The sequence below is a fragment of the Thermobia domestica genome, chromosome 11 (assembly GCF_964235325.1).
Source record: "Thermobia domestica chromosome 11, izTheDome1.hap1.1, whole genome shotgun sequence".
NCBI lineage: Eukaryota > Metazoa > Arthropoda > Insecta > Zygentoma > Lepismatidae > Thermobia > Thermobia domestica.
In genome coordinates this window covers 138,213,189-138,236,952 of record NC_137464.1, presented here as the reverse complement: position 1 = coordinate 138,236,952, position 23,764 = coordinate 138,213,189, and positions in this window count along the sequence as shown.

Genomic DNA, 23,764 nt, shown 5'->3' with positions numbered 1-23,764 from the left:
AAGTGAATCAGACTCTTGCTGAACGCTAGTTGCTAACTTATTTTAGTAAATAGTGAATGTACGTAATTGTCCATTGAGTGATAAGAAAGGAAATTTTCTATGATATAAGAACCTTTAGTTGGTCGTTAGTTACTGACGTAATAAAAACTAAATGAGGAAAGCAATTGTCGTAAATTTTCATGTATTTCAAATTATATGAGACCATTTTTTAAAGCAAATGGAGAATTTAGGCTAGTTTAAATGAATAATATTGTCGTTATTTCTCAATCCTTTGCAATTGATATGTGCGTCTACTCGGAAGGGCCAACGGAGTGTTTTCAATCCGATGTGGAGTATTTTAAATGTAACACTCCTCTCGCCCTGTTGCGTGAACTCACTTTTTTATCTTAAATATCTGAAAATTTTAAGAATTGCGTTCCTTCATTTTGTTGTTAAACATGTCTTCTTCATGGGATCAACAAGTGTCTGCAACAACTTCAAAGAAATTTTCCCCTACTGAAGAGACCAGCTTTTCAATAGTAATTATATGAGTAAATATAAATAATAAAGCGAGAGTTCTTTATTTCCCAAGCATTCCTTTCAGCTGTTCAGACATTCCTTCAGACTCACTTTACAACTGTAAACATCTGACAACGAACTTAAGCCCTATTTTTTTTGTATTCATAATATATGTTGGTAACTATCGATCAACAAGTCTACTCAACCTCAAAATCATTAGCGCTTTTCAATTTGTCGTTGACCCAATGAAAAATGTACCATGCATTTCTTATGGGCTTTCCGTGACATGTAATTTGCCATATCTACACTAATATTGAAGCACTAACGAAACTATTAGTGTTTTCTGTAAGCACTAAAGATTGCACTAGGTTTAATCGTTAGTGCTTTCTGGGGGGGGCTAACGTGAAGTTACCCCACCCAAAGTGTTTTGCTTCTAGCGTGCAAACTAGTGAAGCACTAATATTGGGAGTTGGTGTTCTAAGAAGCACTAAGGAAGTCCTAGCGATTGCACTAAAAGCTATTATTAGCGTTTTTGAATTTGTCGGGAATTTGAGCCAATGAAAACTTCACCATTTATTTCTTATGGGTCTTTTGTGGTATATAATTGGCGATAGGCACGCTAATAGTGAAGCACTAACGAGACTATTAGTGTTCTCTGGAAGCACTAACGATTACACTAGGTTTAATTGTGAGTGACATCCAGAAGTCCTAAACGGCAGAGTCCTGAACGGCAGAAGTACTAAAAATATCGGATCTTGCAGGTTATTGGCCGGAAAATCTAATAGGAGATCCTTAGGTAATTGGGTACGTGATTACCTTGTAGAAACAGACCCGCTTCTCTTGGCCTGTGAAACAAGTCCAGCCGATGAATTACTAAAGCTAGCGGTGTAAATCACAGATTCGCGATACAAAGATGTTATACTGGTCTGGTAGAACAGGTGTATAACAGAGACAGCAAGAAAGTAATCAATTGAAAGATTTTTTTTTTACTTAGGTAACATTGGAAGATTTTAGTTAAGTCACCTGAAAGATATAAAACTTCCTAGGCTCACTTCCCACATCTTGCACCAGAAGCCCTAAAATTCCCCTCTTGGGAATTGTTTCCGATAACTTGCTCTTCCCGCTGCCCAAGGAAAGTAAGAGAGACTGCGATAATCTTTCTATTAGCCTGAAAGGTAAACTGGACTTTATAAAAAAATATCGAGGCGTCTTTTGCAACCTTGACTCATATCATCAATATTCTATATTTATAACTAACGTTTAGTTTTCGAATCTCTTAAAAAGAAGCAAAGTTTAACTCTCTTAATATATAACGATGTTTCGGTTAGCGGTACATGCAAAGACCTCATGTACACTTTCATTCAAGAGGAGGCGTAAGAATGAAGTCTCTACAACACGTCGATCCCAGTTTATTATTATTTCCCTAGGTTTTATACGCTATAAGTCAATCAATGGATACTTCTCAGCACCTTGATCCTTTGCGACTGTACCAAGCAGCTTTTGAGACAGAAGGTCACGAAGCTTAACAATATTCCGTAACAGTTATATTACACCTGCGGTCGTAAGCTTGTCAAGGATTCACATGCAGGTTATTGTCCTGAAACTCTAATAGAAGTTTTTTAGGTAATTAGGAACGTGATTAAAGTGTAGACCCAGGGCCGCTTCTCTTGGCCTGGGGGACAAGTCCGACCGATGAATTTTTAAGTTGATGAACTGATAAAGAGATGAGCACAAAAGTCATGTAGAACTTGTGTTATCGTAACAGTATTTGGGAAAGAAGGATTATTCCTACTTGCGTTGTGTCTGACGTTGAGTTAATCCCCGAGAAAATTTCGTGCCCTTAATTAAGCACTGTTGGGTAATCATATCTCTTGTTAATTTCTTGTAGACTGATACCGTATTTGCCACCAGAACTTCCATCTGTTGAGTACAGTGATGGCAAATTTTCTATAAAAAATGACCAACTGCGTGAGAAAACGGAAGGATTAATTTAATTGCCTTCAAATGAAGGTTGTAGTCCCCTGTTCAATCTAGTCCCTTTGGATGAATTGCAATACGATTATGATCTTCTCTATATACTGCAGCCAAAGTTAACGGTTCGGAAAATGTAACCGTCTTAATTTTAAGATTTCCTAGTATGGTTTTTGTTTTACAATTTCATTTTCTTGTAAATGTTGGATATTGATTTCGACATCCAACGTTGTTAATAAGATCTCAGATCAAAGATTTTGTCATCTCCTCTGACGGTTGTAAATGTAGAGGTTCCCGAGTTAAGTCGAGAAGTGAGTTCTCAATGATCTTGAGTAGGCATGGTCATTCAGCATTTTCACTAAAGTAGTCATAGTGTACACGATACACCAAAGATCTACTATACCGTTTCCTGACATAATATATCCAGTCGCGCCTAAAATTACTTAACTTCAAACCTCCTAAAGGGGTACAACTTTGGACCGGTCAGAAATTTCTTCAGCTGAGTTACGATTTGAATACCTTTCCAGTATAATGGCTGATCTAATGTCATAACGCATGTGCTTTGTTCACTTTTCTTTCAGTCATTTACTGTATGCAGAAGTGTATGCAGAAGTGTATATTCATTTCCTGTATGAATATATATTGTATCAGTACGTGCTGTTCAAATAATGAAGAAATACAGAGGTACTACACTGCTTATATCAAAAGAAATAGTGTGTATCTCACCATTACACAATCGTTGTGACGAAGCATTCACAAGATAAACAGCTATCTAAAGGTTGTTTGAGAATAGGACATCTAAACGCAAGAGAAGACTTGATTAAATTTTCCGAGTAAAACAGAATTGACACACCAAGAACATAAGTGTATAGCATTAGAGGGGAAGAGAAGGTCAGAATGAGGAAATTAGATACGATATTCTTGTCAAGACAATGCTACCGTGATATTATTCTAGAACTAGCCTATGGACAATTTTCACCAACAAACGTTTGAAATTAATTTTTTTCTTTTGCTTTACGAAATGTGTATGACTTAGTTACTAATCAAAGCATACAGTGAACTTATATGAAAAGCTTATTTGATTAGCCAACTGTTAGGTTGCTTTGTGAAGACCAGTGTTAATAAGGTGATAGCGAACACAGGACTTACTATACTGTAAATATTTTCCACCTCACTGTGTAAGAGTAGATCTCAAAAGAACTTAAAATCGATTCTTTACTTGCTCATCGATCAGATCACCGGTCTCAGGCCCAAAGTAAAGCTGCTTTGGAGGTTAGAATATAATTGGTTCTATAGCAAGTTTTACAGCAAAGAAACGGGAAAATATTATTAATGATAGACCGGAACCTAGTGAATCCTGTACAACTCTGTATGTAAGCCCTAGTGAACAGCAAGGACGCTAATTAAATGTATATTTGATAGCCTCGAGTGTTAACAAACTGGAGACTTTCTTTGAATAATATATCCGTAAGAACAAAATTCTTTGGATAAAACTGTCTCTATCACGCTAACGAACAAGAACCAGGCGAGAGCGTTATGTGTGCTAGGTAGATTTCTTCAGCAGGAAACATTCTCAAAAAGTATTGTAGTTTTATATAAACGGGAAATATAGCAATTGCTTGACTATCATTGATTATTAATTATTTTACATTTGGTATCCCAGCATATTTCAATCCGAAGGGCCCACCTAAAACAAGCCGCTGTTCGTTTCCAAGGCTATACGTCTGATATACCCTCGTCTTATTAAAGGGAGAAGTAAATCCACGGTTTTTTAAATGGCACGCCATTGTATAATTTCAGTTAAGGAGCTCTAAAAGAACTAGTGCTTCGTTTTTAAGACCTAGGTACACAACACAAGATCCCACGGCTTCGGATTCATTGTTGAAATTCTTTACTATCTGTAAGCCAATAGGAATCAAGTAATTGACGCCGATGTCCACTGCTGACTTCTAAATTTCACAGCATTGTACGAAGGACATAAACCGGCATAAGCTGTTTAGCCTTACCGCACACCTCGAAATGTTACCCTCGAAGTATTGGCGCCCATGTTGCAAACTAAACTACTAATTAAAAATCGAACATCCCCCACCATCCGCAAAATTATTACTTTTATCACCGCGTGACTTAGAAATCGATATCATCTTTTTTTAATATCTCTTTTCAGTAATTGTAGAATACTATTACAATGAAGTCTAGTGACATCTCTTCTAATGTTAACATTTCAAGGCGTTTTTTACGTAGTGGATGCATTTTACAGAAAGCTTCACAAGCTCGGGGTGCTCGTCCTATCGCAAGTAACCCAGCAACTTGTCCATCATTTTAACGAGCTTTCCCTTTACTATACCTTATGAGCTTACCATGATATTCATTCTTTCTCAGCTAAAGACTTCTTGTTCCGCACGTCACAGGGTTCAAACTCGAATAATTCGACTTAGCAAGTCCCAAATACAATATGAGCTGCCGCACTTTTCCCATTTCAAGCCGCCTGCTTTCGTCGGTTTTACTGCATGCAAACTGATTCCGCTCGTTCTATTGCCGGTATCATGGCGGATCTCGACATCTACTGATATTATCTTATTATCTAAATGCATCCTATCTACAATTAGTAATACCAAATTTCTGCAGAGGGGCATAGTTGGCAGCCTTGTAGATATGCCATATTAAAGTAATTTTTTAATAGATTTTAGTCTATTAAATCGTGAAAGTTCTAATTGAAAAATCCTAATCTGGGTAGTCGTCTTATAAAATATTACTATGTCTGGTTTGTTGTATTGCATGCTAACTGCTTGCATTCGATTTGATAAGAGAACAACATGTATCTCGACATCTTAGTAAAATATCTGAAAGTTTCTGTATGTATGTCTGTCTAAAAAAAGTTTAAAGTATAGTTCTAAGCACATATCAATGTCTTTCGACTTTCTTGTTGCCAATGTTAACGGCTCTTGTCTGGACTATGCAGGGAATGTACTTAAGGTACTTTGCCATGATATTCCCCTATATGATGCGATCATCTATGTAAAATTCTACAGACTTCTATTTTAGTAAAGGAATTACTTGGTGATCTAGAATGGCTCTGGTCAATGACCATGAATATGGTCGCATACACACCAGCCCAAAAGACAGTCTGGTACAGTGTTAGAGATAAGTACACTTCCTAAGCCTCAACTGTTGGCGTTTAATCTGGTAGATTTTGTGAAGTAACTTTCTGCTTTTGAGAAGAAACCCTTGAGTTGATCGACAGGACACGCAAGGTCTTTGCACGTAAGCAGCAACACATCTTGTTGATCATTCTGTCTCAGGTATGAAAGGTGTCAAAAAGCTAATAAAATTGTTGCACTAATTTGCTACAGAGGAAAAGTTTACCAGATATTTGCTCACCGGTGAGAAATCGTTTAGAAGATCGGGAAATTCAAATCCCCCATAAGCTTAATAAGAGTGTGAAATCATTCTGTAGTGCAAGATGAACTGTGCGAGCCAGAAAGACTTTAAAGTTCTATAGCCTGTATAGGTCTATAAATACGTAGCGTTTTCAATATAGCATCTTGATGAAGTGAGCCAAGATTGCAAAAGACGCCTCGAAATTTTTTCTAGATTCAAGTTTAACTTTCAGGCTAAGCGAAAATTAATAGCAGAATCTTCGGCAGCGAGACGATCATATTCTCGGACTATTCCCAAAACGGAAATTTTAGGGCTTCAGGTCCAAAATGTGGGAAGTGTGCCTAGGAAGTTTTATATCTTTCAGGTGTACTTAACTAAAAATCACCCAATCTAACCTAAGTAAAAAAAAAAATCTTCAATTGATTACTTTGTTGCTGTCTCTGTTCTACCAGACTTGTATAACATCTTTGTATCGCGAATCAGTGCTTTACACCGCTAGCTTTAGTAATTCATCTGTCGGACTTGTCTCACAGGCCCCCAGTGGTTCAATTGCCACATCTAGCTGGACAAAATTTAAAAAGTGAGAAATAGTGGGAAAACGATGGGAATTCTTGGGGCAAGGTCCCAAGTGGTGGGAAAAGACCAGTAAGGTGCCAAATTACACATGGGGAAGTATGTGGGATCCGACAAACAAGATTAATTGTATGCAATGTAGAATCAGCTGATCGACATTTTCCGTGCTAGACCTTACGTCTGCAGCATATAACACAGACAGCTGTTGGTGAATGCCAGGAATATAGTGTGACAACTATAGATGAAGGTATGACGTGCATGTGACATGAATGAGAAGTGCCGTGGGTTTATTGGTTGAATTTGGCGTGATGGGAAACACTAGCGAATAAGAAAGTTTACTGTACTTAGGAACAGGTATAGTGAATTGACGGGTAAAAACAATTCTCCACCAGTCTCCAGGCTCTAATGAGTATAAAAGTGTAGAGTAATGATTGTAGTGTGTGCATAATAACTATGACGTGAATTTGTTTGCATAATTTTTTCTTCTTGTACTTTCAAAAATGGATTGTACGCTAACACATCGAGTCTTCTTCGACGCCTGGAGACTTGATTCCAATAGCTGCAAAAGAACCAATAATGTTTACACATGTGTAATAGACAAATTAAAATTACAAAATTGTGATGAGGATGTAGCAGAGTGCGTCAGAAAGGTTACAGACAGTTTTTGTATACATGTCAAAGAGAAATGGCAAAAATGTCATCGTGCAATGAATGCAATGACAGTACAGTGGAGTTTTCTGCAAACGTATGGAATGCAGCGACATTACGACGACCAGGATCATTTAGTATAAGTGTGACACCGAGAAAACCTGTAGGGCGTCTAAGAGAAGTGTTGAGGAAGCAAGTGAGAAAGCAAAGAGCGTTGTCGTTAGTACAATATCGACAAATGAAGAGTTAGTGTATGCAGCGCACATGGGTTTACGTGCAAAAGAAAAACAAGATGCTTCTTATATCGTGAAAGAGATTGATGTGTCACCCAGGAGGGATCGCGAATCAAAAAGGCGTACAAGAGTCCAGAGACGAGAGTACCAATTAAGATTACAAACGATGAGGCATTAGCATTATATGTTGACGCGAAATTGACAAAGAAACAATACCAGTTAGTTCGTAAACAGGAAATAGTTCACAATGCAAATATCTATACTGTTTGGCAACTTGTTTTCTGAAAACAGTCTGAAGTATAGATCTAAGCACATATCTCTGTTTCATCTTACTTCTTGCCAATGTTAACGGCTCTTATCTTGACTGCGCAAGGACTGTACTATAAGCACTTTGCCATAATATTCCGCTATATGCAGCCATCATTTATGCAGAACTCTACTGACGATTTGGTGCTTCTATTTTTGGAACGGAATTTACTTTGTGATCTAGGATGGCTCTGGTCAACGGGCGTGAATATGCTCGCATAAATACCAGCCAAATGACACTTTAGTTCAGTGTTAGAGATGAATACACTTCGTAAACCTCAACTGCTGGTGATTAATCGGGTATATTTTGTTGAGTAGCTTTCTGCTCTTAATAAGATACCTTTGAGTCTATGGACTGGACACGCAAGCTCTATTCACTTAAGCGAGATGTTGTAGTGAATAATTTAAAAAGTGGGATTATATAATTTCTTCTTATTGATCATTGCGTCTCAAATATGAAAGGTGTCGAAAAGCTAATACAGTTGGTGCACTAATCTGCTACAGAGGGGAAACTTACCAGCACTTTACTCACCGGTGAGAAAACGTTTAGGAGATCGAGAAATACCAATCCTCCAATAAGCTCTATAAGAATGTGCGAATTGGCAGTCTGTAGTGCAAGATGAACCGTGCGAATCAGAAAAATTTAAGGTTTTATAGCCTGAAGTTTAGTGTGATAGATACGTGGCGTCATCAATATAACATCTTGATGAAGTGAGTCAAGGTTGCAAAAGACGCCTCGAATTTTAACTTTCAGGCTAATCGAAAGTTAATAGCAGAGTCTAATACTTTCTTTGGGCACCGAGACGAGCAAGTACTCGAACTCTATTACTAAAAGAGAAAATTCAGGGTTTCTGGCAGATGTGGAAAGTAAGCCCAAGAAAATTTAGATCTGTCAAGTGTTCTTAACTGAAAATCTCCGAATGTAACCAAAGTACAAAAAAAAAAAAAAAAAAAAAAAAAAAAAAAAAAAAAAAGAAATCTGTCAATTAATAATTTTTTTTGATGTCTGTGTTGTACACATGTTCTACCAGGCCTGTATAACTACTTTGTATCGTGAATCAGTGCTTTAAACCGCTAGCTTTATAAATTAATCGGCCGGACTTGTCTCACGGGGCAAGAGAAGCGGGCCTGTGTCTACAAGGTAATCACGGACCTAATTACCTAAAAATTTCCTATAGTGTTTCAGGCCAATAATATGCATGTGAATCCTTTACAAGCTTATGACCATATTTGTAATATAAGTGTTACGGATAATTGTTACGCTTCGTGGCCTTCTGTCTGAAAAGCAGCTTGGACAATCGCAAAGTAAAAAGGTGATGAGCAGTAAGCATTGATTGTCCTTACGTCGTATAAAACCTAGGGCAATAAGTTGAAAGCAACTGAGATCGACGTGTAGGAGAGCTTTCATTCTTACGCCTTGGTTAAAAATGTACATGGAGTCTTAGCATGTACCGCATATCGAAACATCTTTGCTTCTTAGTAGATTCGACAATACAACGTTAGTTACACAATTTTTAGTGTCGTTTCAGATGTCAGAATCCTTGGAATCAATCACCTTATGTTGAACATCTTAACATATAAATAATCAAACAATAAACAATTGTTATAAACGTACAATTGAATTGTACTTTAGTACGCGAATGTGATATCTAAATGAATTGATTTAGCTCGTTAAATAAGATATGTACTGCTACGGTTTTGTTTTCTTTTCGGGTACCAAAGCCGCTCGTGTTAAGGGATTCCAAAATGTGTAAACAGAACAATAAACCACCTTCATGTTCATTACCTTGTCCTTACACCTTCTTTTTCGTTACATCACGATCGTCATCATGACCATTTTTAGGTCTATAAGGCGGGGACGTTATTACAAGATATTAATTATAACTGTTTGGATCAACAGTTGTGACATTCATATTGTTTTTTACGGCTAATGTTCGTCATCATCTATATGAAATTGTCTGCCATTTGTGCATTAAGTCTCTGGCAGAATGGAAAAAATATTAAATAATGGATATCCGCTATTTTACACTTACATGTGGCTCGTTCACAATTCTATCTTGCAGTCAATTGGTATGTGCAGGTTAGTAACATTAGCCGGCTGGAGCTGATGGTAGCTGTGTGGGTCCTGGAATTCGCATATCCTCTTTGACACACAAACCTCATCCGATTGGATTGATGCTTAGACCATTTCGCTCCTGAAGATAAAGGTACTTTCAAAGCTAATGGTTTTGAGGCTGAGTAGACTTGTTGATCGTTAATTACCAACATACACCCTCCATTCCAAAAGAAACCGAACTTTTGAAAACAAATATTACCACTAGTGCCATCTGTTGTAATATTTTACCGGTAGATGGCCTAGTCCCTCATTGACAACTGGTATAAATGTCATGACATTTGGATGCACGGCAACAAAGTTATTGCGTTTCAACTGTCAGTGTGTTGTGTACATTGGTCGGAAAATGAGTTTCAAATAACGAGCTGCAATTGAGTTTTGTGTTAAACTGGGTAAAACTTTTAGTGAAACGCACCAAATGCTACAAAATGCATATGGTGATGAGTGTCTATCCCGTACGCAAGTTTACGAGTGGTTCAGGCGATTCAAATCGGGTAGAGAGACGCTGGATGATGACGAAAGATTAGGCCGTCCCAGAACCGGATTATCGGAAGAAAACAACGAAAAAGTGCGTGGATTCATCAAATATAACAAAATATCGTCGGTGAAAGTTATTGAAATGGAATTAGACATTCCGCAAACAACCGCATACCGCATTTTGACCGAAGTTTTGGGCCTTAAGAAGATTAATTCGCGGTTTGTACCACACAAACTCACCGAAGACCAAAAAGTTGATCGAATTGCGCATTGCAAAGACATCGTTAAAAGTGCTCGGCAGGATCGAAACTTCTGGAAATCGATTGTAACTGGTGACGAGACGTGGTGTTTTGAATATGAGCCCGAAACAAAGCGGCAAAGTGCTGAATGTAGAGTGCTGGATGAATGAACACCCAAAAAAAGTCGCTTGGTGAAGTCAAAAGTTAAGGTGATGCTGTTTTGTTATTACGATTCAAAAAGAATTATCCACAAAGAATTTGTTCATCCCGGCCAGACAGTCACTGGAGAGTTTTACTTGGGCGTCATGAAGCGTTTGCTGGCAAGAATTCATCGTGTTCGGCCCGAATATCACGAAATCGGCAGTTGGACTCTTTTGGACGATAATGCACCATCACATCGTTCGCGACTTGTAACTGAATTTTTGGTCAAAAATCACATTATTCGGTTGCATCATCCGCCCTATTCACCAGTTCTCGCTCCATGCGATTTCTATCTTTTCCCGAAACTGCATTTGGCGATGAAAGGAAAGTGGCACGCATCGATTGATGGCATTGAGAAGGCAATTACCGCCAGCCTAAAGACCATTCCAATAAAGGACATGGAAAAGTCGTTTGACAACTTGTTGGAGCGTGCAAATATGTGTATCGATGCAGAAGGGGAATACATTGATTAATAAAAATGATTTGTCCCAAAATGTACATTGCTTTTTTGTTTTTTTAAAACGTTCGGTTTCTTTTGGAATGGAGGGTGTATATTATGAATAAAATAAAAAAATAGGGTTTAAGTTCGTTGTTAGATGTTTACAGTTGAAAAGTGGGTCTGAAGGAATGTCTGGACAGCTGAAAGGAATGCTTGGGAGATAAAGAAACTCTCGCTCTATTTATCTATATTTACTCATATATTTACAATTGAAAAGCTGGTCTCTTCAGTAGGGGCAAATTTATTTGAAGCTGGGGCAGACACTTGTTGATCCCTTAATGAAGACAAGTTTAACAACAAAATTAAAGAACGCAATTCTTAAAACACTAGTTTGGCCCTTCCGAGTAGACGACATATCAATTGCAAAGGCCTGAGATATAACGAAAATATTATTAATTTATACTAGCCTAAATTCTCCATTACCTTTACAATATAGACATATAATTTGAAATATATGAAAATTTACGACAATTGCTTTCCTCATTTAGTTTTTATTACGTCAGTAGCTAACGCCCAACTAAAGTTTTTATATCATAGAAAATTTCCTTTGTTATCACTCAATGGACATTTACGAACATTCACTATTTACTAAAATAAGTTAGCAACTAGCGTTCAGCAAGAGTCTGCTTCACTTTCCACGCAATTCTCCCCCTTTCGTATGCACTAACTATTTAACTGTAAATATCTGACAATTTAAGGCAATTGTCATCTATCATTCAATTCTTTAATATGTTAAGGATTAATCATCATTAAAAGTCTGCTTAGTACACTAAGAACTCCTTTCGCCGAATTGCCCTCATTTCAATTGTATGTATCTGACACTTTTAGACAATTTCATTTTCCAATTTATTCGTATAAATGTCAGTAACACAAGATCAGCAAGAGTCTACCTTAACTTATATTCTCCTCCGCGCTGCTAACTGTACTCCCTTTTTAATCAAAATATATCACAATTTACGAAAACTGCATTCTATCATTTTAATTTTAAATATGTCACTTACACAATTAAAAAGAGTTTGTTACACCTTTAAAACTCTCCATGACATTTATAAATAATTAAAAATTTTAGTATTTTTTTTTTTTAGATTATCAGTAAGTAATGATCTGCAAGACTGTTCATCATTTTTTAAACTTGCCTTACTCCGTACTGAATATATTAACTTTCAATTGTAAATATCTGACAATTCGCGACTATCCCGTTCTTTGATTTTGTTTTAAATACTTCACTAAGTAATGTTCAGTGAGAGTATGCTTCATATTCGAAACCCTTCATCGTTGTACGCGATGGACTTACGTTTCAATTCTAAATTACAGATAAATTAAGAACATTTCTTTTTATAACTTATATTCGAATAAGTCAATAACTAATGATAGTTTTAAAATATTTCAACCGGCCATCTCTTATTTTCCCGTACTGAATATTTGATTATTTACGTCTTCTGCTTTGCATAATTTATGTTTAAATATAGCAGGAACTAATGATCAGAATGAGTTTGCTTAATCTTTCAAATATTCCTTTCGTTCTTACTAAGAAGATTTACTTTTGAATTGAAAATATCTGTCCGATTTCAGTTTCTTTTTCATTTTTCTTTGATATTTCGGTAAGTGACCATTAGCAAGATTCTGCTTTATCAATGAAATAGTCCATTCGCCATAATAATTGACATCAATCTTCAATACTAAATATCTGACAATTTGCGACAATTTTCTTCTTTCATTTCCTTCTTAAATATGTCGGTAAATGCCGATCAGCAAGAGTCTACTTCAGCTTACAAACACTGCATTTGCCAAAAACAATAGACCCATATTTCAATAGCAAATATCAAAGACATTACGACAATTCCTTGATTTCATTCAATTCTTAAATTTATTAGTAACTAACAACCAACAAGGATCAGCTTTATCTTCCAAGCACTCGATTCAACTTACTCAATGGAAACAAATAGCAATACTAAGTACATGCCAAAGTAGCCTTTTGCTGATCACTAGTTGCCAAAATACTTTAGAATAAATTGAAAGAACGGAATTGTCGTAAGTTAAGGCTTATTTACATCAGAAATGTGAGTCAATTTAATAGGGCGAAAGAAGTGCCAGCAAGCTGATGCGGATTGATTTCGGTTCCTACAAGAAAGAATACCTAAGAAGTAACTTAAAGAAAGAAATTGTCGGAAATTATGAGAATTTTACAATTGAAAATTGAGTCCAACAGTCCAAAATTGTGCGAAGGAATGCTTGGAATAAGAAGGAACCAGTTGCTGATCATTAGTTAAAGACATTTTTAAAATTAAAATGGAAGACCGTAATTGTCGTAAATAGCCTAATATTAACAATAGAAAGGGAATGTATTAAATAGGTCGAAAAGAGATTTTAGAAGGCGAAGCAGACTGCCTGATTGTTCATTTACTTATTTCTCAAATAAACTCTTCCTCTTCCTTAGTAACTGACATATTTATGGATGAAATGAAAGACGAGAATTTTTACATTTGAGATATTTTCAAGTGAAACATTAGACAATTAAAGACAATTAAGTTCTTTCATTTTATTCAACATATGCCATTATCTAGCGATCAGCAAATGTGAAAATACAACTACCAAACACACCTTCGCCATATTTACCCGAATAACTCTTTAACTGTAAATATATGACAAATTACGACAATACGGTTGTTTCAAATTATTCTTGAATATTTCTGTAACTAACAATCAGCAAGTGTATACTTTAGCTAACAATCATTCTCTTGGCTCTACTGAATAGAGTAACTTTTTAATTTTAAATACCTGACTAATAATGAGAATTTCCTTCCGTCATATTATTCTTAAATATATCAGTAACTAACGACCAGCAAGACTCTCTTTGAGCTTTAAAAAGCCCCTTTCCCCCTAGTGTGTGGTTTCAACTTTTAACAATAATACACAGAATTTTCAATGTAGCATATGTGATAATTAACGTCAATATCCATAATATGATTTTATTCTAAAATACTTTAGTCACTAAGAATCATCAAGAGTCTGATTTATATACGAATGACATATTCCGCCCTACTCAATGCACTCACTTTTCGTTTGTAACATGTAACATTTGAAGTCTGCTGCTTTCTTTCATTTTATTCCTACATATGTAAGTAAATAAATTTCGACTTCCAAACACTCCTTTGCATTTTCCAAACACTCCTTTCACATTAAAGGATGGACTCACTGACCAATTGTAAATATATGGCCAATTACGAAAATCCCATTGTTTCATTTAATTCTTAAATATGAAGGCAATCACTGATTAGCAAGAAAATGCAGGAAGGAAGAAACCAGTACAGCTTAATGACTAGAAACCCCAACTGAAAAAAGACTTAAAACTTGGGAACGGTGCGATATTTTGAGAAAAAGAATAATCGATAAATTGTCCCCTTTATGATACGCATTGCCGATTATTTTCCCAAGAGTTCTTTCTGTAGTGTCTCTAAAGGGGCATGTACAGAAGTGAGAATGAGTAGGATATTTATGGTCGTATGTGAATGATGCGCAGTGAAGAGAGCGCAGGTTCGGCTAGTCGATTTGTAACTTACAAACGCTCCTTTCTTTCAATTTTAAGTATGTCAGTAACTAACGATTAGGAAGAGTGTGCTACATCTTCCAAAGACTCCGGTGGCCTTATTGAAAGCCTCACTTTTCAATTGTAATAATCTGACTTTTTCATAGAATTCCGTTCTACATTTTATACTTAAACACGCCACTAAGTGATGGTACTAAGAGTCTGTTTTATCTTCGAAAAACTCTTTGGTACTACTGAATGACTTCTTTTGAATTGTAAATGATAAAAACATTATGATTATTCCGTTTTGTAACGACATTTCCATTATTCATTTTTTCTTATGTGTGTCGGAAACTAACAATCATCAAGAATCATCCTAAACAACCTTTTCGTCCTACCGAATACTGTATTTGTATTGCACTAGTATTGACAATACTGCATTAGTATTGTCAATGAGTGAAAAAAAATGCGATATTTGCATTGTGTCCTTTTATTCTTAAATACGTTTCTAAAAGGGATCACCAATCGTCTGCTTCATTTTGCAAAAACGCCTTTCGGCCTACAATACCGATTCATTTACCAATTGTTTATATCTGGTTTTTTACAATACCTATCCGATTTTGTTTATAAATATGTCATTAACAAACGATCAGCAAGAGTCTGGGTTTTCTGCAGAAATAACGTATTACTAATTGTAGATATCAGGATGCATTTAGGTAGAAAGATAATAACAGTAGATGTCGAGATCCGCAATGATACTTGCATTAGAACGAGTGGAATCAGTTTGCATGTAGTACAACAGACGAGATAGGAGGAATTTACATAGGGAAAAGTTCGGCAGGTCATATTGTTCTTAGGACTTGCAGATTCGATTTATTCGAGTTTAAACCCTGTGACGTGCGGAACAAGAAGTCTTTAGCTGAGGAAGAATGAATATCATGGTGAGCTCATAAGGTGTACTAAGGAGAAAGCGCGTTAAAATGATGGACAAGTTGGTGGCTCACTTGTGATAGGACAAGCATCCCCGAGCTTGTAAACCTTTTTGTAAAACGCATCCACCACGTCAGATATCGAGTTAAAATTAGAACATTAGCAGAGATGTCACTTGACTTCATTGTGATAGTGTTCTACAATTTCTGAAAAGAGATATTAATAAGAGATTAAATAGATCTCTAAGTGATGCGGTGATTGAAGAAATAATTTTGAGCAGGACGGAAATGTTCGATTTTTAATTAGTTGTTTAGAGTGCAACACGAGGGGTTTATTTCGAGGTGCCCGGTAAGGCCAAATGTCTTATGCCGGATTATGTACTTCTTACAGTGTTGTGAAATTTAGAAGTCAGTAGTGGACATCGCCGTCTATTACTTGATTCCTATTGGCTTACAGCTAGTAAAGGAGTCCAAAAGTGAATCCAAATCCGTAGGATTTTGTGTTGTGTACCTAGGTTTTATAAACGAATCAGTAGTGTTTTTAGAACTCCTTAACTAACATTATACAATTTCGTACCATTTTAAAAATTGTGGATTTACTTCTGCCTTTAATAAGACGAGGGTATGACAGATGTATAGTTTTGGGAACGAACAGCGGTTTGTCTTAGGAGGGCCCTTAAGATTGAAAAATGTTTGGATACCAAATGTTAAAAAAAAAAAAAAAAATAGTATTAAATTATCAATGATAATCAAGTAATTGCTATACTTCCCGTTTCTATGCAACTACAATACTATTCTAGAGCGCAACCTGCTGATGAAGTTTATTTAGCACCCATAATGCTCTCACCTGGTTCTTGATTGTTAACCTGATAGTAACTGTTTAATTCAAACAATTGTGCTCTTACGGATATATTATTTAAAGAAAGTCTCCTGTGTGTTAACACTCGAGGCTATCAAATATGAATTTAATTAGCGTCCTTGCTGCTCACTAGTGCTTACATACAGAGTTGTGTAGGATTCACTAAGTTCCGGTCTATCGTTAATAATATTTTATCGATTGTATGCTTTAAAACTTGATCTTGAACCAATTATATTCTACCTCCAAAGCAGCCTTACTGAGGGTCTGAGACCGGTGACCTGATGGATGACCCAAATAAAGAATCGATTTTAAGTTTTTTGAGATCTTCTCTTACACGCTCAGGTGGAAAATATTTACCGTATAGTCAGTCCCGTGTTCGCAACCAACTTAGTAACACTAGTCATCAGAAAGCATATCAACTCTGGGCTAATCAAATAAGCTTCTCATATAAACACACTGTATGCTTTGATTAGTAACTAAGTGATAGGACAAATTTCACAGAGCAGAAAAAATCATAATTTAAGAAGTCTCTTTATGAAAATTCTTCATATCCAAGTTCTAGAATGACATCACGGTAGAATTGTCTTAACAAGAATATCTTATCTACTTTCCTCATTCTGACATTCTCTTCCCCACTAATGCTATACACTCATGTTCTTGGTTGTCAAAGCTGTTTTACTCGGAACATTTAACCAAGTCTTCACTCGCGTCTCGCGTCTCTGTTTCCTATTCTCAAGCAACCTTTGGATAGCTGTTCATCTTGTGAAAGCTTCGCCACAACGTTTGTCTAAAAGGAGAGATACAGATCTTTCGTTTTGATATAAGCAGTGTATTCCCTCTTTATTTCTTAAATATTTCAACATCAATTACTAATACTATATATTCTACACTTCTGCATACAGTAAATAATTGCAGAAAAAGAGAACAAAACACATGAGAAAACAAATCAGCCATTATATTTGAAAGGTGTTCAAATCGTACCTGAGCTAATGATATTTCTAATCGGTCCAAAGGTTATGATATTTCTAGTCGGTCCCCCTTTAGGTTTGCAATTAAGTAATTTCTAGGCACGATTGAATACATTGTCAGGAAATGGTATAGAAGAACGTTGGTGTGTCCTCAACACTATGACAACTTTAGCAAAAATGCTGAATGACCATGCCTACTCAAGATCATTGAGAACTCATTTCTAGACTTTGCTCGCGGACCTCTACATGTGGTTATAAAGACATTTACAACAGACGGAGGAGATGACCAAATCTAGGATCTGTGATCTTATTCAAACACGTCTAAATGACGAAATCAATATGCAACATTTACAACATAATGAAACTGCATGACAATAACCATATTAAGGAATCTCAAAATTAAGAGGTTACATTTTCCGAACCGTTAATATGGCTGCAGTATATAGAGATAGTCATAATCGTATTGCAATTCATCCAAAAGGACTAGATAGAACAAGGGATTACAACCTTCATTTGAAGGCAATTAAATTAACCTTCCGTTTTCTCACGCAGCTTGTCATCTTTTCTATGAAAAATTTGCACATTACTATACTCAACAGATGGAAGCCCTCGAGGCACTTAGTGTATCAGAGTATGCAAAATTTTAACAACTCAAGGAACATTCACAATTCGCAGAAATAGAGGCCTTCTTGAGCGAAGTTCTAAGTGAAATCATTATCGAAAGAGCTTAATTAAGGGAACGAAATTTTCGCCGGGATTACCTCAACGTCAGACACAACGTTAGAAAGATTAATACTTCATTCCCAAATACTGTTATGATAACAGATGCTCTACAGGACTTTTGTGCTCATCATTTATCAGTTCATTAGATTTATAAATTCATCGGCCGGACTTGTCTCACAGGCCAAGAGAAGCGGGCCTGGTTCTAGAAGGTAATCACGTTCCTAATTACCTATGAAAGTCCTATTAGAGTTTAGGCCAATAACCTGCATTTGAATCCTTTACAATCTTACGACTGTAAGTGTAATATAACTGTTACGGAATATTGTTAAGGTTCGTGGCCTTCTGTCTGAAAAGCAGCCTGGTACAATCGCAAAGGATCAAGGTGCTGAGAGGTAAGAATTGAATGTCCTTATAGACTATTAAACCTAAGGAAATAAGTTGAAACCAACTAGGATCGACGTGTTTTAGAGGTTTCATATATACGCCCCCTTTTGGATAAAAGTGTACATGGAGTCTTTGCTTGTACCACATATCGAAACATCGTTCTTTATTCAGAAAGCTAAACTTTGCTTCGTTTTACGAGATTCGTAAACTAAACGGTAGTTATAAATTTAGAATCATGGTATAATGAGTCAAGCTTGGAAAAAACGCTTCGATATTTTTTATAAACTCCAGTTTAACTTTTTGGCTAAACGGAAAATTATCGCAGTCTCTTTTACTTTCCTTGGGCAGCGGGACGAGCAAGTTATCGGACACAAATCCCAAAAGAGGAAAATGAGGGTTTCTGGTGCAAGATTTGGGAAGTAAGCCTAGGAAGTTTTATATCTTTCAGGTGACTAAACTGAAAACCTCCTAAGGTAACCTAAGTAAAAAAAAATCTGTCAATTGATTACTTTCTTACTGTCTCTGTTATACACCTGTCCTACCAGACCTGTATAACGTCTTTGAATCGCGAATCAGTGTTTTACACCGCTAGCTTTAGTAATTATTCGGCCGGACTTGTCTCACAGGCCAAGAGAAGTGGGCCTGGTTCTACAAGGTAAACACGTTCCTAATTACCTATAAAAGTCCTATTAGAGTTTAGGCCAATAACCTGCATTTGAATCCTTTACAATCTTACGACTGTAAGTGTAATATAACTGTTACGGAATATTGTTAAGGTTCGTGGCCTTCTGTCTGAAAAGCAGCTTGGTACTGCCACAGAGGATCAAGGTGCTGACCAGTAAGCATTGATTGTCCTTATACCGTATAAAACCAAAAGAAATTAGTTAAAACAAACAGGGATCGAGGTGTTTTAGAGGTTTCATTCATACGCCCCCTCTTGGAGAAAGTGTACATGGAGTCTTTTCATGTACCGCATATCGAAACATCGTTCTTTATTAAGTGTTAATATTGGCTTCTTTTTAGGAGAGTGGAAAACTAAACGGCAGTTACACAATTTTGTGTGTCCCTGCAGACGGCAGAATCCTCCGAGTCAATCATCTACTGTTGAACATCTTCCCATAAAAAACAATCAAACAATAAACAATTGTTATAAACGTAGAATTGAATGATACTTAGAACGTGAAAGTTATATCTAAATGAATTGGTTTGTGCTCGTTTACTTATGTGTGTCCTGCTACGGTTTCGTATCCTCTTCGGGTACCAAAGCAGCTCGTGTACCGAAATATGTAAACAGAACAATAACCACCTTCATTTGTTAACCTTTTCTTTATACCTTAATTTAAAATTTCGTCAAGATCGTCGTGTTGTCCATTTTGATAGGTCTTTAAGGCTGGGACGATATCACAAAATAATCATCATAAAGGATTATCCGGCAGGGTCCACACACCAACCTCTTTTGATTGGGTTCACGCTTAGACCATTTCGCTCCTGGAGTTGGATTTAATTCCCAATTGAATGCTGCGCACCTGCCGTGTTAGCAGGGGGAAAAGTGGCCGTATTCAAGCTTTGTAACAACTCTCTTGTTATACTTGATATGGATTATAACAGGGAGGACATGTTTCCTTCTCCATACAAACAATAAGAAATATGTAATCTTGACCATTTTGTCAGCATTGAATTTGGTTAGTTGAAGACTGGGACATACTTGCACAATTCTTCTTCTTTTTGAAGAATCTTGAAGGCAGCCAACTATTCACTGCTGAGTATAGCTGAGTTCGTGTCACAGACTGTTGCGTCATGAAAAAGTGAAAGCGATCTTTTAATGAAGCTAAAATATCCTTAAATTTATTAATTTGGTAGCATTTCCTTTCAGTTCACCTTATATGTGGCGTTGAAACAATCATCAACTGCTCATGAAGTCTTGTAGTAAGATTCTTAGAAGATCTGGATCAAACCCATGAACAGCTACAGATCTCCTGTTTGTAACTTCTTCCATTATTCTTGTCCATATACAGCCAGCTACCTTTACTCCTTCGAAATCTGCTTGCATCATTTGAAGCCCTCTAGTTTTGGTCTTCAGGTTTCTCAAGAACTGTGATTCAATTCTTGTGGCTTCAAAGGCAGATTTAAATTGGATCGTTGCACATATTTCCCGAAAACTCTTTCTTGTCTCTTGGTACTTTCCATGTCTAATTGTAATTTATATCCATATAATATAAGGTAAAATAGCGCTTAACATAATTTATATACGTAGTTAAAGCAGATTTGAGTTGCCATTTTAAGTCCACACCGTTGCGTGTAGAAGAACTCTTCCTTGTACGTGTGAGTTTTAAAACTCAACACAAGAGAAAGAATGGAATATTTACCGCATTCGAATTGACATTCTTGCGCGTTGAGATATTTTCACACAAGGAAGGAGGCATTAGCTCAACGTGCCTCTCAGATTATATACTGATTGTTTCAAAAGAATATAGAACTTCTTTTATCGTAACAGTATTTGGCAATGAATCTTGCTAACGTTATGTCTGACGTTGAGTTAATCCCCCAGAAAAAACTGTGGTAGTCGTTAAGCACTGTTCGATAATCATATCACTTGGAACTTCGCTCAATGAGGCCTCTTTTTCTGCGAATTGTGAATGTTCTTTGAGTTGTTAATATCTTCTGATCCTCTGATATCGTAGTTGCCTCCTGAACTTCCATCAGTTGAGATTATTAATGTGCAAATCTTCCATAGAAAAAATTATTAACTGCGTGAGAAAACGGAAGCATTAATTTAATTGCCTAAAAATGAAGTTTCTAGTCCCCTGTTCAATTTAGTCCCTTTGGATGAATGGCAATACGATTATGACCTTCTCTATATACTGCAGCCAAAGTTAACGTTTCGGAAAATGTCACCGTCTTAATTTTGAGATTTCTTAATATGTTTTTGTCATGCAGTTTCATTTTCTTTAAATGATCATTTTGATTTCGTTATCCAGACGTTGTTGAATAAGATCGCAGATCCTAGATTTTGTCATCTCCGAGGAATGTAAATGTCTTCATAACCACATGTAGAGTTCCCGGAGCAAACTCTAGAAATGAGATCTCAATGATTTTAAGTAGGCATGGCTATTGAGCATTTTCACTAAAGTTGCTATAGTGTACAGAATACCAAAAAGGTCTTCTATACCTTCTCCTGACATAATGTATCCAATCGTGCCTAGAAATTACTTAACTTAAAACCTTGTAAAGGCGGTACAACTTTGGACCGTTCAGAAATTTCTTGAGTTGCAGGTACGATTTGAACAAACTTCCAGTTTAATGGCTGATCTACTGTCATAACACAAGTGCTTTGTTTACTTTTTTGTACACATTTACCGTATGCACAATAGTGGAGTATTAGTGGAATAAAATTACAATGAAGTCAAGTGACATCTCTAGTAATGTTCTCATTTTAAGGCGATTTCTGACGTAGTGGATGCATATTACAAAAAGTTTCACAAGCTCGGGGATGCTTCCGCTATCGCAGGTGATTCATAAAGATGTCCATCATTCTAAAGCGCTTTCTCTTTACTATATCTTATTCATTCGATTTTCATTCTTTGTCAGCTCAGGATCTCGACATCTGCGGTCATTATCTTTTTATCTAAATGTATCCTGATGTCTACAATTAGTAATACCATAATTTCTGCGGAAAGCCACAATCGGCAGCCTTGTAGATATGCCATATGAAATTAATTTTTCAACAGTTTTTAGTCTATTACAGCGTGTAAGTTGCAATTAAAAAATGTTAATCTCACTACGCTTCTTATCAAATATTAGTATGTCCTGTTAGTTGTAGTGCATACTAACTGCTTGCGTTCGTTTTGATAAGAGAAGCACAAGTATCTCGACATCTTTTAATAAAATGTCTGAGTGTTTTTGTAACTTGGTAAAACAATGTTCTCTGAAATCACTCTGAAGTATAGATCTAAGCACATATTTGGTGTTTTGACTTTCTTCTTGCTAATGTTAACGGCTCTTAGGTGGACTGTGTCAGCAATCTATGCAGAATTCTACATACGATATGGTGAGTCTATTTTTGTAAAGGAATTTACTTGGTGATCTAGGATGCTCTGGTAACAGTTATGTATATGCTCGCATACATACCAGGCCAAATCTCTGTCTGGTTCAGTGTTAGTGTGAGTATACTTGGTAAGTCTTAACTACTGGCGATTAATCGGGTACATTTTGTGCAGTACCTTTCTGCTCTTGAGAAGATACCTTCGAGTCGATGGACAGGACACGAAAACTCTATTCACTTCAGCGAGATGAGGTAGTGTTGAATTTAATAAATAAGATACAGAAATTCTTCTTGTTGATCATTCCGTCTCAGATATGAAAGGTGTCAAAAAGCTTTTAGAATTGGTGCACTAATCTGCTACAGACGGGAAGCCTACGAGAACTTTACTAACCGGTGACAAAACGTTTAGAAGATCGAGAAATTAAACTCCTCTAATAAGCTTAATAAAAATGTGCGATATGTATAGATATGTATAGATTAGCGTGATAGATACGTAGCGTTTTGTATATAGCAACTTGATGAAGCGAGTCATGGTTTCTAAAGATGCCTCGAATTTTTTTATAGACGCAAGTTTAACTTTCCGGCTAATCGAAAGATTATCGCAGTCTCTATTACTTACTTTGGCCACCGAGACAGCAAAATCTCGAACACTATTCAAAAAGGGGGGAAATTCAGGGCTTGTGGCCTAAGACGTAGAAGTGAGCCTAGGAGTTTTATATCCTTCAGGAGTACTTGACTGAATATCTCCCAATGTGACTTAAGTAAAAAAAAATCTCACACCTCATAATTTTATTGATGTCTCCTTTCTACACCTGTTCTATCAAGCCAGTATAACTTCTTTGTATCGCGAATCAGTGCCTTACACCGCTAGCTTTAGTAATTCATTGACCGGACCTGTCTCACAGGCAAAGAAACGCGGGCCTGGTTCTACAAGGTATTCAAGCACCTATTTTCCTAAGGATCTCCTACTAGATTTTGAGGCCAATAACCTGCATGTGAATCCTTTACAAGTCTAGTATAACCCTTACAGAAAATTGTTAAGCTTCGTGGGCTTGTTTCTGAAAAGTAGCTTGGTACAATCGCAAAAGAACAAGGTGCTGAGCAGAAAGCGTTGATTATATTTATGTCGTATAAAACCTAGGGCAATAAGTTAAACCAACTGATCGAAGTGTGGTAGAGCTTTCTTTCTTACGACAT